This window comes from Leptinotarsa decemlineata, unplaced genomic scaffold (genome assembly GCF_025532065.1).
Source record: "Leptinotarsa decemlineata unplaced genomic scaffold, Ldec_3_MD MMD2_tig00001064_RagTag_RagTag, whole genome shotgun sequence".
Lineage (NCBI taxonomy): Eukaryota > Metazoa > Arthropoda > Insecta > Coleoptera > Chrysomelidae > Leptinotarsa > Leptinotarsa decemlineata.
Window position 1 is genome coordinate 8,988,114 of NW_027412558.1, and position 15,773 is coordinate 9,003,886.

The 15,773-nt window shown below is 35.8% G+C and overlaps 1 protein-coding gene across 4 annotated transcripts in view; it reads right to left on the minus strand.

Annotated features, from left to right (window-relative positions):
* The window catches only part of EcR (Ecdysone receptor), a 494,390-nt gene that overhangs the window by 259,211 nt on the left and 219,406 nt on the right, over positions 1-15,773 (minus strand). Inside the window, exon 1 of one of the 4 annotated variants that reach the window (XM_074175643.1) lies at positions 6,613-7,013. The exons of the other annotated variants lie outside the window; for them this stretch is intronic. The gene's annotated coding sequence lies outside the window, so the exon portion shown is untranslated. Of the gene's footprint in view, positions 1-6,612; positions 7,014-15,773 lie in introns of those variants that run through there. 4 annotated transcript variants of the gene reach the window in all.

A 15,773-nucleotide genomic window follows, 5' to 3' on the forward strand; every position in this document is an offset into this window, starting at 1 on the left:
CGCCTGTCATAGTCATCTTCCAAGAGCTCTTGGACAAGACATACCTTATGTGGGTGGTGTTTTTCTGTTTTCAAAAACCTTCCAATCGTACGTCTACATGCAGGATTGTTTTGGGCTAATAAAACCGTTGACAAATGTGGATCTTCCTGCAGAGATACGGCAATGTCCAATTTTTGATCTTCGTCTAAAACATGTCAGCCACTTCTGGGCAAGTCCTTCACTGTACCATGTTCTTCAAATTTGTGTAAGATCTTACTCACAGTAGCCTGGGAAATGTGATTTTCCGGATACTCCAAAGTGAGTACACCCCTCACTTTGACTCATCCGCATTCTATCCCCACTTCCCAACAATATCAAGACTTCGATAGGCTGCCTTTCTGACAATAACATTTTTGTTTAGCAAATTGAAAAATAACACTTTGAAGGTACCCAATTAATAAACTAAACATACATATTTTCAATTTCACCCAGAAATGCCACAATTTTAAAATTGAGTCAAGATAATGGTTCGTATCAGGGCATTCGTTTTGGTACAAAAAATGCAACAACCTTTTTCTTTTTTTGAGGTACACTGGTCAACAATTGATTGGGATGGAACTTATTTTATGTGTAAGTTTTTGGTGAAAAAATAAAATCCACAGAATGTTGATACTACATTACGTTATCAGTTTTACACATAAATCAAGAAAATTTGTTGTGGTGCCTGGCCCGGTTGGTCTGTTCTTAAAATTTGTAAACTTTTAGAAAGTAGGTACTGGTGATCCTTAGCAATTGTTGAGCAATGTACATCATCACCACTTATTTGTTTTTTGCAACGTTAATTCACCCGTAGATAGCACTAAGTAGGTATTTCTAACTTTTTTGGTTTTAAAAGAGTTTTCTCTCATTTCGTGGTAACCGCATGAGTAAAAAAAATAAAGGGTATGGTCAGATTCCATTTTTTACGAGCTTTTCAATGAGTCCATACACGACATAGGTTTTCATTTGAAAAAAAAAAGTTGGGGAGGGTTTCAGCTAAGGGATTGAAAAAAAATATTTCATTTTATTTCCAAAAAATGCGTACAACGTGAAATCAACTGACGTGTTTCAGGGTTTTTTCCTAAAGTACTGGTTAAGAAGATGTTAATTTTATTCCGGACTTTTGCGCACCCCTGTAGTTCTGGTGTTTTGGAGAAGTGCTTGTGTTGGCCTTTCATTATTCAAATGCTGTCACGAATGAAAAAATTATTAATTATTTCAATTGAGGTCACACAATCGAATCGAATCCCCGCACAAAAGCAGAAACGCCCAGCATCCGAACGGATACCATACCAGAGATAGCGTTGAGATACTCTCGATTTCGACCTATTCAGTTCGTTATATTGAACCAGGTTCTCTTAGCAACGAGTCGCGCTCAGAATAGTCCGGGTAACCCACTTTCGGGAGCCTAGCCTACGGTGTACAAATAGAATATGCACAATCTGGAAATCTAGCATTTCTGGGCACGAATACTGCCAAATTGTTTGCGGAGATGAAAGTCGGAGGATGTCGAAAGAACGTGCTATTTCGGAAGTTTCGAAAGTTGTCACGTGGGAGGCGGGGGAAATTTACAACGATTAACATAGTATCACAGTTCCACATCTCATCCAGTTCATTTCGTGAACGAAATTTCATTGGTTAATGTACCTACATTGACAAAATGGTTTAGACTTCCACGGCTGAGGTTTTTAGTGTTATTGCTTTTCGAGTTTGAAAGCCGTGGATTTTCGGAATTTCTTCCTGACGTTTCGCTGGCGCGAGTGGCTAGCTTCTTCAGAGGTTTAACCATCGTGGCTTGCTGTCCGATGACCACCTTCTTCGTAAAGCGTATTTATGCCTTGTCAGGTAATCAGTTGTATTTGCATCTGTATTTGTACCTGCATTTGTACCTGTACTCGTATCTGCACTTGAACCTGGAACATTACCAATCCTGCTGCCTGCTGTCCTATTCGTTATTCTCGAATTCCTCAAAATGGGGTTACATATTCGATTGAGGTTCGCCGCTTCTTCTTTTCTGTTGAAATTCTCCGTGTGTTTGTGGATCTCTATTGCCTCCCGAACCAGTCGGCTACGTATCCCTGGTTGGGGGCAATTAGTTCCGTGTTTTCAAACAAAATTATTTGCCTTCAGACAAAAGAGACCCATTATCAGCAGCAGGGGTCTATCGCATACCGTGCACTTGTGGAAAGGTATATATCGGAACCATCAAACGATCCATGGGAACAATACTAAAAAAACATAAAAGAAACTGCAGACTAGGCCAAACGGACAAGTTAGCTGTGGCAGAACACGCACTTAGTGAAGGAGACCACATAATTTTGTTTGAACTAATTGCCCCCAACCATGGATACTATAGCCGACTGGTACGGGAGGCAATAGAGATCCACAAACACACGGAGAATTTCAACAGAAAAGAAGAAGCGGCGAACCTCAATCGAATATGGAACCCCATTTTGAGGAATTCGAGAATAACGAACAGGACAACATGCAGCAAGATTGGTAATGTTCCAGGTTCAAGTGCATGTACGAGTACAGGTACAAATTCAGGTACAAATCCAGGTACAAATACAACTGATTACCTGACAAGGCATGAATACGCTTTGCGAAGAAGGTAGTCATCGGACAGCAAGCCACGATGGTTAACCCTCTGAAGAAGCTAGCCACTCGCGCCAGCGAAACGTCAGGAAGAAATTCCAAAAATCCACGGCTTTCAAACTCGAAAAGCAATGACACTTAATGTACATTATTTGTTCCACCACATAGTTGAATGATCGGCTTTTTCACTCACACCTTTTTTCAGCAAAAGTGGCATAATTTCTCAATATGAAAGAGTTTCATTTTTTTTTCAAGGACAAAACACAAGCACTACAGGAAAATCTTTAAGGCGCTCTCAAAGCGGTGCCTGTGCTCTCAAACGGTCTTAGGAAGTTTATTCCACATGAACACAGTTCTCCAGATGAAAGAGTTCTTGAACAGTGAAGTTCGAGGTGTACTGAGTTGAATTTCAAAACGATGAGCAGCACAGTCCGTCCGTCCGTCCGTCTGTCCGTCCGTCGCGTATTTCTGATGTGTATCGCTCTTGGTGAAATCAGATGTGCCAAGTCACTTGAACACCTCCCGTAAAAGTATCTATAGAGTATCATAATGGTTTGATTAACGAGTTGTGTCACTGTCAAATACTTTTTGTTTCATAATAATAATTAACGTCATCTAGGCCAGAGTATACTATTATTGAAAAAATAGTAGAAAAGGTTTTATAGGAAATCGTGAATGTATGTTTTTATTGACCCCATATTGTAATTTTGGTATTTATTCCACTATGACGTCTGAAGGTGCGTATTCACCAAAAAAGCGAGCACGAGCGAACAAGAGTGAACGAGCATTCTGCATCAATAATCGTCTGGTGAGTACGGGCTAGCGAGCGAGCGAACGTATGCTTGGTCGCGTTCAGAAAAGATCGAGAAGAAGGCGGTACTACGAACTTGAAGATATTCGCTCTGGTGTGGACGAGACATCAATATGTCGAGCAAACACGAGTGAACACGAGCAAACATACACGCACCTTAAGGTACGTATTCACTAAAAAAGCGAGCACGAGCGAACAAAAGTGAACGACCATTCTGCATCAATAATCAACAATAAAAATTGTTTTCTTTTATTGTTGAAGTGAAAATGATTTTTATTCTCTACATGGTTTACTGATCTAGTTTTTTTATCATCCACACAATAATCTCACTAGACGATTATTGATGCGGAATGCTCGTTCACTCTTGTTCGCTCGTGCTCGCTTTAAAGGTGCGTATTCACCGAAAAAGCGAGCACGAGCGAGCATTCGTGTATGTTTGCTCGTGTTCGCTCGTGTTTGCTCGACATATTGATGTCTCGTCCACACCAGAGCTAATATCTTCAAGTTCTTAGTCATAGTTGATCCATCTACTTTAAGCGAGCACCTTTTGATGTACCGCCTTCTTCTCGATCTTTTCTGAAAGCGAACAAACATACGTTCGCTCGCTCGCTAGCCCGTACTCACCAGACGAGTATTGATGCAGAATGCTCGTTCACTCTTGTTCGCTCGTGCTCGCTTTTTTGGTGAATACGCACCTTAATATATTTGCTAAGAAACAAGCGAATTTAACATATTTTGCCTCAATTAAGACACGTGCATCTTCTTATTTTAGTTTTTACATTTGCCTGCATTTTACTTTAGATACACCTTATTTCAAAAATTTTAAACTTGTGCTTCTAGCGAATCTACGTATTCTTCAATAAAAATGTGTTTAAAATGCTTTTTAAGCTTTTCTTTACAATACAGCGTGTTTCATTTTCAAGATAAAAAAAATACTCACAAGTAAAATATAAAAACGCCTTTGGTGTAAGAAGCAGAAGAGATAGGTATAGGGAACCCTAATATACACACATCGGAAAAGTCTAGGGATATTTTTATAACATACTAAATATCATAAAAATAAATGCATGAGGTCGTTTAATTTCGATTAAATTGGTACACTCGACCACCCTGTAGATTTCTATGGGTTGAACAAAGCCTGCAAAAACGGTAACTAATCTTTTATCAAGTTTTTTACAAACTGTAGGTTTTCGGCTAAAATGAATAATCTGAAAGTGTCGAGTTTGTACATTCTATGCAGTTCTTGCTCAGCAATTGAACTGGAAATAATGTGCTTTAACATGGAACGCCATCACTTACCATTGGCTGAGATGAATAGAGCTGTAAGGCTTCTTCAAGGTGGCATGCGACAAAATGATGTAGCTCTTCGTTTGGGGGTCTCCCAAAGTGTTATCAGTCGATTGTGACGGCGTTTCCGTGAAACTGGCAGTCCAGCCGAACAACATCCAGGACGAGGACGTGCTACAACTGCAGTTCAAGACCGATTTTTGGTCTTAACCGCAAGAAGACAACCGACAATCACAGCACCTGAGTTGGTTAACGTGTTGCAGCAGACGCACCAGGTAACAATTGGTCGTGACACTGTCAGAAATCGACTGCATGAAGCAGATCTCCACAACAGAAGGCCACTTAGATGTCCACCTTTGTCGAGAGGCAATCGCCTCTCGCCTCATCCAGATTCTCGTCGAGTAAGACGGTGGAGACGACCTGGAAATAATGAACGTTTGAGACACGTCCAGGAAGTCCACACATACAGAGGTGGTACAGTAATGCTACGGGGCGGAATCATGATCGGCGGCAGAACCGATCTCGTTTTTCCAAATCGCTCCCTCACAGCTCGACAGTACCTCGACACCATTCTTCTACCTATCGTCCGTCCGTTTGCTGGTGCTGTTGATGAAAACTTCCACCTAATGCACGATAATACTCGTCCACATGTCGCACGTCTAGTGACTGACTGGCTCACCAACGAAGGAGTTGATGTATTGCCATGGCCAGCACAATCACCGGACCTGAATCGCATCGAGCATGTATGGGACATGCTTCAACGAAGAATTACTCCGCATATGGGGAACATTCACACAACGTTTCAATTGAGAGAGCTTTTAATCGCTGAATGGGCAAATGTACTTCAACAAGACATTGACAATCTCATTTTGTCGATGCACGATAGATGTAGGGCCGTAATAATCCAGCGTGGAGGCCATACTTTGTACTGATTCCAATTTTTTTTGTATTATGATTTTTTTTCGGGGTGCCAAAGAAGAGCCATATTTTTTTTAGTTTTGCTTATATGCGCACTCAGTATTTTTGACCATTTAATAAATTTTATAAGTTACATTCGTTAATAATCACCCGTCAACTTTTTTCCCTAAAGCGATCAAAAAAAAATTATTGCCATTTTTAAAAATATCCCTAGACTTTTCCGATGTGTGTAGTTTTCAAGGGAATCTACTCCTGCGTCAAATCACGCCACTAAGTACGGGGTGTTCCATACAACTTTAAGAAGTTATTTAATTGAATATGTGTCAAATTTTTGAGGCAATTTTTTTCGCCACTCGGAATAATATTGTATTAAAAATTTCATGTGGTAGTCAACTTTAACCTTTGAGCTAAGAAGTACACTTACAAGATGAAAATAATTTTTAAATTATGGTCTATATTTTTAAATTTCTCAGAAACGGTCAGTTTTAAGTATGGGAAATATAAAAGTAACTCACCTTTATAGATAGACAGTCAATTTTTTTCAAGTGAAATAATTTTCATAGTTTTTGGTGCAAAGTTATTTTTATTATTTGTTAACACCGAAAATTACTTAAAATTATACAGTATTGTAACAAGAACTCAATATTCAATATATATATATATATATATTTGAATGATGCAACTAATTTTCCTTTGATTTCAGAGCGCGAAAGCGCTCGCAAATAATTAATAGAAGATATAAAACTTTAAATCCTTTTTGTGAAATTCAAAATTGAAATATATATATATATATATATATATATATATATATATATATATATATATATATATATATATATGAACGTGGGAGTAGCTGTGTTGACAATATGAAGGTAATGAATATATCTCTTAACGACAATAAGTATACAAATGAATGAAATTCACCAGCACAGAACGAGTTGAAATTATTTTTCAATTCAATGTTAACTTTGCACCTCACTTACATGTCACAGTAACAATAACAGATCCATTGTGGGAATACGTGACTCACTTAGACAAAAACAGATGTCCGTCGAGAATTCCGAAATATCCCGCATTTATCACTGCATATTAATATCCCTCACTGAGACACAGGTGTGAACGATAGGACGCGATTTATATTTCGACATTAATATACTAGTAGGTGCCCGAAAATAAATATCGAATGCACCTGCGAATTACACACACTGTACAGCAAATTGAAAAGCTCCACGGTCATTGCATTTTACTACATGCTCATTAGTTACATTGTTGAAGATAGGAATTATCTAATTTCATGTCGAAAATAAATAGCATTGAAGACCGCACAAGTAAACATGTTTTGAACCGATGAGACGTTTCGAAGTTAACATTTATAGTGTTGGAAAAGGTCATCGATGACTGCAGTGGCGGTTGCCGGTTTGATACTTTGACGATAAATAAATAATGCATTTGTTATCGTAAGTTATGTTTGGCGGAGGCGTGGTTAGATAAGGAACGGGGGAAATTGTAATCGCGTATAAGTTCAATGCCGACATGAAAATGCGGGAGTTTTCCTATGGTAAATAATTTAGTTTCGATATTTAGTCTAGTTCACAAGATGATGAATCTTCTAATTATCTGGTCGATTTAGACATTCGATGGTACAAATATTCGCACACAGCTCAAAGTTGGTAGGATTGTTCAAAACATCATCATAAATGAAATCTGAAAAGTCCTCATGGATCCGATACCTGGAAAAACATTTACATTTATTTTCACGATTTTCATCAAAACGGTAAGTTTTATCATAAAATTAGTTCAGATAAAAATTGTAGATCAGATAGTTATCGATAAAGAATGTCTGAATACTTTTTTCCTAAGAGCTACCATTTCAGAGACATAACGACTCAAAAAGGTGGGAAAAACAAACAGGTTCTGCAATGTTTGAAAAACAAGATTTAGTTCATTGTACTGAAGTTTCAAAAAAGAGTAATTCAACTCCACTGGAAGTTATCATCAACGGAATTTGCTTTCTTCTCTCTATGTATGGAGCTCCTAAAAAACTATGTGCTTAGATGAGTTTCGATATGCATGTTGCGTTAAAAATGCGAGTGCAATTAGCTTCTCTTCCTCCAACCTCAGCAGCTGCACATCAACACCATTTACGGGTATATTATAGTTGAAGTAAACGATATTGTGCACTATAAAAGATGGCGGCACTTTCAAAAGCCAAAAAAACCACTACATAGAAATGAACCGTCAACGAACTAGTCCACGTGGACTGTACACTTGGTAGTTCATATTGGATAATTTGTACTTACCGAGTTTCATGATTGGGTGAAGAGTCATAAAATTAAATTAGAAGTCATGTTACGGTGACTAATAGAAATCGAGGAATACGAGGATGGTTATAACCGTCTTGTTCAGTTCAGGAACTATTTGAGTGTTGAAATTCGATATTGGTGCAGTTATAATTACTTAACATTTTTGTAATCTGGCGTCCTTGAACAAGTACTAATAGCAATAACGAGTGTGATAACAACGCAAACATTTTCCAGCGTAGTGATTCCAATAGCGATGGTGCATAATACGAACAAGAGATACCAGTAAATAAGATTCGGTTTGAAACACATAGAGTATGTTTCAATGTATATAAGAATCCACATCTCAAGTTTGGTTTCGAGGGAAACGAACTATTACAAGCAACATCTGATTTTACCGAAATTCCTTTCTGGATTACCATAACCTTTAGATGTTCATCTAATAAAATCAGTGAAAAAAACAATATACGACTGTTATGAAAGCAATGAGATTTTTACAACTGAAATCATGAGAAAGAAATTGAATTCTCTCGGCCATAATGTGAGCTGCTGTGACAAAACTCTTCAGAATTGGATAAAGAAACTAGAATTTAGATTTTGAATAACAAAAAAACGTCAAACAGTTATGGAAAGCAAAAAATAGTGGACTGATGATTCGAGCATGTGTACGCCTAACATGCCTGCAAACAAAGGATCGAGACTTATCATTGTGCATTGCGGAGAAAGTGAAGAATGGGTTCCGAATTCTTTGAAATTAGGTGGAAAAAACTTGAGGACTGCAATATTGACTATCATGAGAACATGGAAGCTAATATTTTCGAGAAATGGTATGCAAACACATTTGCAAACACATTTGAATGTGAATAGTGAAATAGTTCTTGACAACGCTTCCTATCATTCGCGACAGCTCATCAAAGTACCGAATAAAAATTCGAGGAAAGATGAAATACAAAGTTTTTTAATAAATAACACTTTGTATTTTGAAGATAACTATACCAAAAACCAACTACTTGAACTTTTACAGACAAAAACATTTAAAAAAGTGTATGCCCTTGAGAGTATTGCTGATAAGTATGGACACATCATACTGAGACACCCCTCTATTTTTGTGTTTTCAATTCCATCGAGTTGATTTGGGGAAAATTGAAACAAAGCATCAGGCGTAAAAATATATTTTTGCAACTGTAAAAAGAAATGTAGTGCTAAATGTGGTTGCAAAAAAAGTCGGACTGTTTTGTTCTTCTCTAGCATGTACAAATTGTCGAGGTCGGTCGTGCTCCAATGTTGAATTACCAACAGTTGAGGATTTGTTTGATACCAACGATGTATCACTATTGATGTAATTTACTTGTACCCAAGATGAAGAAGAACAAGCTGAAGAAGAAGAACACGAATAAGAGGAAGCAGAAGTATTAGAGAATTATGAATCGGATGTACTGTCAATGGAATACAAATGAATTAAAACTATTAGAGGAATCGGGCGTATGGGACCAGAAAATTAATCGGCTGAAAACAGTGCCATTCTGACTGCAGCCGGTAATAGAGAATGAAGAAATGAATTGGAATATAGCAACATTTTTCCCATCAACTATCTTCACAGTTTTTTAAATGTAATGGAAATGACCTCATCATGTAGAAATTACAGAAAGTTCAAAGTCCAATATATGTCTTTCAAGGTATTGAAAAAATAACTTAATGACTCAAATACGATTCATTTTAGTTCTATAGCAATTTCATGAAACTCTCATAAACTCAACAAAATCATAACAATTTTACAATGCCAGCACTACGGATTGCAGGACGACTTTTGTTCATATATAATTTATCTACAAGCTAATATAAAAATCTAGGTCACACGCAGTTTATCACAAGTAAATTCTATTACCTAATAAAAGTTTATAAAGCAACAAAGTTTATATCCAAAATGTATTTGTGTATACAGCAGTCTCTTCATTTTGATGACATACTTTCCTTGTAACCTGAGAACGTAATGTTTTATGAACTTCCAATACTATATTCTACTTCGGAAACATAAAATATTAAATTTTTCCTGAGAACATTAAAAATAATTCATGTTTGTTTCTTTGTCAACGAGGAATGAAATTACATCCCAGAAATCTCAGTCAAACCAATCAAACTAACCTTTTGGTCATATTCTCACATTCTGGAAAGAATATTGAAAAAAGTAATGAGAAAGAAGTTAGACTTCACATTTCACCATTCAATTCCTAAAACCACATTTTTGTTTTATTTTGTTTCTCAAAAAATCCAGAAATGAAATTTCATAATAGATCATCTTCCAATCTCCTACAGCCGGGTTTCGAAGTATTAGATCCTCATCACTTCAGCACAAGTCGAACCATTTATAGTCAAAGTAACCGGTGTTGTGCATACTTTAAGGTGTCGGCGCTCTCAAAGGCCAAAAAAACCAATACAGAGAAATAAATCCGCTGCCAACTAGTTCACGTGGACTGTAGAATTGGCCTTTCGTATTGGATAATTTTTACTAACCGAGTTTTATGATTGGCTGAAGAGTCATGAAATTAAATTTAAAGTCATGTTACGGTGACGAATAGCAATCAGGGAATGCAGAGATGGTTATCACCGTCGTGTTGTCAATGTTCAGTTCAGGAACTGATCGCGATTTGAGTGTTGAATTTCGATATTGGTGCAGTTATAATTACTTAAAATTTTTGTTATCTGTTTAAAATGTGGGTCCTTGGACAAGTACTAATAGTAATAACGAGTGTGATAACAACGCAGACTTTTCCAATAACGATGTTGAATAATGCGAAAAAGAGATACCAGTGAGTAAGATTCAGATGTAGTTGAATATGCAAACTATTACAAACAACATCAGATTTGACCGAAATTCCTTTCTCAACTGTACATAAAATAGTCAAAAACAATCTTTATGAACGCAAGACGCGATGTGATACGGGATTACCAAAACTTTTAGATGTTCATCTAATAAAATCATAAAAAAACAATATACGACTGTTACAAAAGCAATGAGATTCCTACAAGTGAAATAATAAGGAAGAAATTGAATACTTCCAGCCATAACGTGACTGTTGGGATAAAACTCTTCAAAATTGGGTAAATAAACTAGGATATACATAATAATAAACAAACGTCAAGCAGTTATGGAAAACAGAAGAATAGTGGAATTGCGTTACAAATAGAACAAATAACTAAATATAGACAAGAACAACGGCAAATTTTCTATATGGACGAAACTTGGTATGACACTCACGACACAGTTACGAAAGGGTGGACTGATGGTTCGAGAATGTGTATGCCTAACATGCCTGCAAACAAAGTATCCTAATCATTGTGCAATGCGGAGGAAGTAAAGGATGGCTTCTAAATTCTTTGAAATTCTGTGGAAAAAACTGGAGGACTGCAATAATGACTATCATAAGAACATGGAAGCTGATATTTTTGAGGAATGGTTTGAAAACACATTGATCCCAAATTTGGATGCGAATGGTGTAACGCTTTCCATCATTCGTGACAGCTCATCAAAGTACCGAATAAAAATGGAAAGATGAAATACAAACGTTTTTAATGGATAACAATTTGTATTTTGAAGATAATTATATCAAAAACCAACTACTTGCAGTTTTATAGACAAAAATATTTGAGAGTATTGCTGAAAAGTATGGACACACCATACTGAGAATTCTCCCCTATTTTTGTGTTTTCCAAAATTTGATAAGAAGGTAATAGAGCTAGTTAAAGAAGTGTCGAATATTACCGAAGAAGACTGACCGAAAAGGATTGAAAAAGTTATTTTAGTTGAAAAAGACTATATGAAGATTGGACACTTCCATAATAATAGTGAAAATAAATTTATTATTGATTCAAATAACGACAGTGATAGTGAAACAGAGAATATGGAAGAGGAAGCATCAGAAGCTTTCGAAGAAAGTTAAAGAAGTGTTTTTGAAGCGATCGATTGTATATATATGTGAGGAAGCAGTATTCGGGTAGGTTACCTCAATCAATAATTTGATATAATGTTGTCCGGGTTGAACTACGTCTGTAATTTTCGATGTTTCGGCTCCTGCTTTGGAGGCATTTTCAAGAATCACTTGAAACTGTGCTTACATGACTCGAGGACGATGTCGCATTCTCTCCTTGCCTCCAAGTCTCCTCACTAGCTCTTTGCTTGATGTGTTCAGCTCTTTAAGTGTGGTTCAACCCGGACAACAGTATATTATTTATATATAATGATTATTGAATAACGAAGTAGTTAGTTAGCTCCCTAACTATATTATTAAAGGGGAGCTGTTAAAAGGTAGGTTGCACTATATCGTTTACTTGAACTATAACGAGTAGTATGATTTTACGCTTTCACGAAACCGTCCACTTTTCAATTAATTTAATTGACTATGGAACTGAACTGAAATTATTCAAATTATCATTGAAACAATTTTTATTGAATCTAGTTTTTTATTCTGTGGAGGTATATTGATTTGCACTGATTTCAGACTTTTCAGATATATGTACGTATGTTCCTCTTTTGTGGTATGAATGTTATAGACTCAAATTTATACCAGGTATTATTTTACTTTTAGGACACTGACTAATCCTATTCAAATTATATTGTCACAAAAGAAATAAAGTCTTACTTACTGAGAGTGTGTTTGGGTGATGCAATTTCAGAAACTGAAACCAAGTACAGCAAACATGTTGCGACATAGAATTGGGTAAGGAATGTATATGAACTACCTCAACTAAGCAGCTTAACCTAGGTCAATCTGCCTAGTTAAGTCAGGCTGTATATTATTTGCTTTTCAACTGAATCAACTAAGATATCACCATCATGTAGGGGTTGGGAAATGTTAGAAGCATTCGTAGATACTCGAATTGCGAAGAGAATTGGAACAAGAAGTCGCAGGAGATATTACTAGCGGTTTGTTGACATTGCGAGCGACGATTGGTGACAATTTCAAGCGATATCGTGTAAAAATGGGGTGTTTACAAAGGGTTGAATTCACAGTCGCTTCCAAATGAAATAACATCTTAGTGGTTCGGGTTTGTTGATATTCTCCTCGGTTGTGATGTTTTCTCTCGAGGTTTCTCAAATGAAACAAAGAAATGATTTGTTTTCCAGAATCGCTGAATGTTCTACAGATGAAATCTTATAATTCAGTCGATGAAGGGGTAAATAGAGTGTGTGATTTTCTAGTCAAGATTTCTTTTTAGAAATTGCTTCAAGGTAGTTGACGAGTGAATATGCTTAAAGTCCTGACTTTTCGGAGGAAGGATAAAGAAAAAGTTCCAAAGTTCGGTTTTTTGGTGGTTTTTACTTACGACGATAAATCACAGGTAATTTTTCAATATGAAATTAGAGTCGATCAAATTTTCTACAACTTTTTTTAACAAGTCACGATATCTGAATCGTTTTTGAAATACAAGCTACGGGAAGGAAACAATTTATGGGATTCTAATCATCAATTTTTCTGAGGTGCGACCTTATTCGAGGTTATGTAGGTACTTTCGGAGAAGTGATGTGTTGATTAGGTATTCAATGAAATTAAATGAAAATCATGTTATTTGAAAAAGAAAAAATGTGGGAAACATGAAAAATTAAAAGCAAAAATAGGTGTATATACAAGTTAAAATTTCAAATTGGACAAAACATGTTTTCAGGAGAGATTAATGTTTGGGAGAAATATTTTTGGCTTTACAAAATGCGAGGGAAACTTCCAAGGAGAAGAAACAAAAAACTCTGAAATATCTTTATAAATATAGGTAGATCATACACAGAAACGAGCTGAAAAAAACCCTTCCGAAACAACTACTTTCACATGAACATTGAATAACACCTTTCCCATTCAGTTTCTACTCCAAACATTCGTAATGGAAATGAAACAGATAATGAAGAAAAGAGAATTGAAACTTTTATTGTAACTGAAGTTACCGCAGTTTCGTCCTATAAGGACATTTTCAAACTTATACATCAATGTATATAAGGGCATTTTCAAACTTATACATTAATGTGTAAGTTTGAAAATGTCCTATAAAGACATTCTCAAGAAAAAAGAAATGAAACTTTTTATGTTTTTTGTTTTGTTTTCTATATTTTTTTTTTAAACTTATACAATAAATGTTTGAAAACTCAAGAAAATATCCGTATAGGACTAAACTGCAGTAACGTTAGTTATAAATTAATGTGGTAAAAAACATAGAAAGTTTCAATTCTCTTTTCTTCATCAAGATGTCCTACCACGTAATAACGGCTACATCCATCTATTTATTGAAACTGATATTATTCATATAAACGCTACACAACATAATTTATGAAAGAGTTTTGATAAGAAATGTTACTTTGTCACTCACATGGAACGCCACCATCCTCAATGGTGTGCTTCAAAGTTTCGGGACAAGGCACAGGTCTTATCACCTCATTGGCACCGTTTCGGATAATATTGCAAAAAGAAGCATTCATTTCTTTTACAATATTATAACTCCATATCACCGGATGTGACAAATCGTGTTTGTCACGATGATATATTATATATCCATTGAGGGAGCGAATCAAATTGCATTCTCCGATGAATTTGGTGAAGGAAGGGCGGTGATGTTGGGCCAGATTTTTGCAACTAATTTGAGGAATGAGGTAGTGAAAGATTGGCGAAGGGGCTGTAAAATACTTCCTCTGCCTGATTCGATTTTTCAAACTCCAAGTACAATTCTGTAAAGTCCACCTTGCTTCTTGAAAATGAATATGTTATTTCGCATATAGAAGTAACCTTACAAGACAGAACGTGATGCAATTACTACATTTTATGATTAATTTAAAAATGGTCTAATTTTCAACTGGTTAAAGATTGACAGATGAATATTTTATTCTCTGAAAGTTTTTATCACTCTAGCATGAGTGGTTCAGAATATATGCAGGAGAGTTGAAAAAAGTGGGGTATCAATTAATCAATTTATCAACGTGAGATGTGGAACCAATCACAATTGATATGAAAAAGAAAAATTAAATTTATAAGATGAAAACAAATGACAGGATGTTGAGTTTCATGGGCAATATTCAGTGAATTCATCAAGTTTATAACTAGAACAAAAAAAATGGTCCAGATTTCGTGAACGGTCCAAAAAATTGAAGTTTTTGAGAATTGTATCAGCTTTCGAATTACTTTCAAAAAGTTTCTGTATGAAACTGAAAATGACTCAACATGTCAGCATATACCTATTTTTTACCGATACCGTGGGGCATCTTGTATAAAAATCATTGCTGAAATTATCCCTCCGAAAACCAGATCTGTATTTTGCAACATATTTTTATCTTTCAGATAAGGAGAGAAAAATATTTTGCGGAAGCTTATTTATTATTTTTTCGGTATCATGAAAGTATTACAATAAGAATTGTTTTCATTGATATGAATGTTTAAATTATCATGAACAAATATGTTTTTGAGCATCCCGATGACATTTTTATATTTAAATCCTAATCTTTGCAAATCAGTGAATCCAATTTGTTTTCACAACCTACGTTGTAGTAAAACCTCGTTAATCCTTAGCTCGCACAAGTTTCAACTATTGAATGTTGACGTTCTTAGGGATCGACAGCAGGGTAACGGGAACACACATTTTGACAGGTTGATGAACTTATTCATCAATAACAAAAATTACTCACACTGAAGAAAAAGAAAAGAAACAAAAATCAAGATTATATTACAAATTCTATACAACTTCAAGTATGAGATATTTTCAGACATTTTCCAACTGACATAACCTAGCTATACTATCAGTAGAAAGTGACCCCTTAGTAATAGTAAAGTTTATTACTATTATTATCATTTCCTAAAGAGCATAGCAGAATA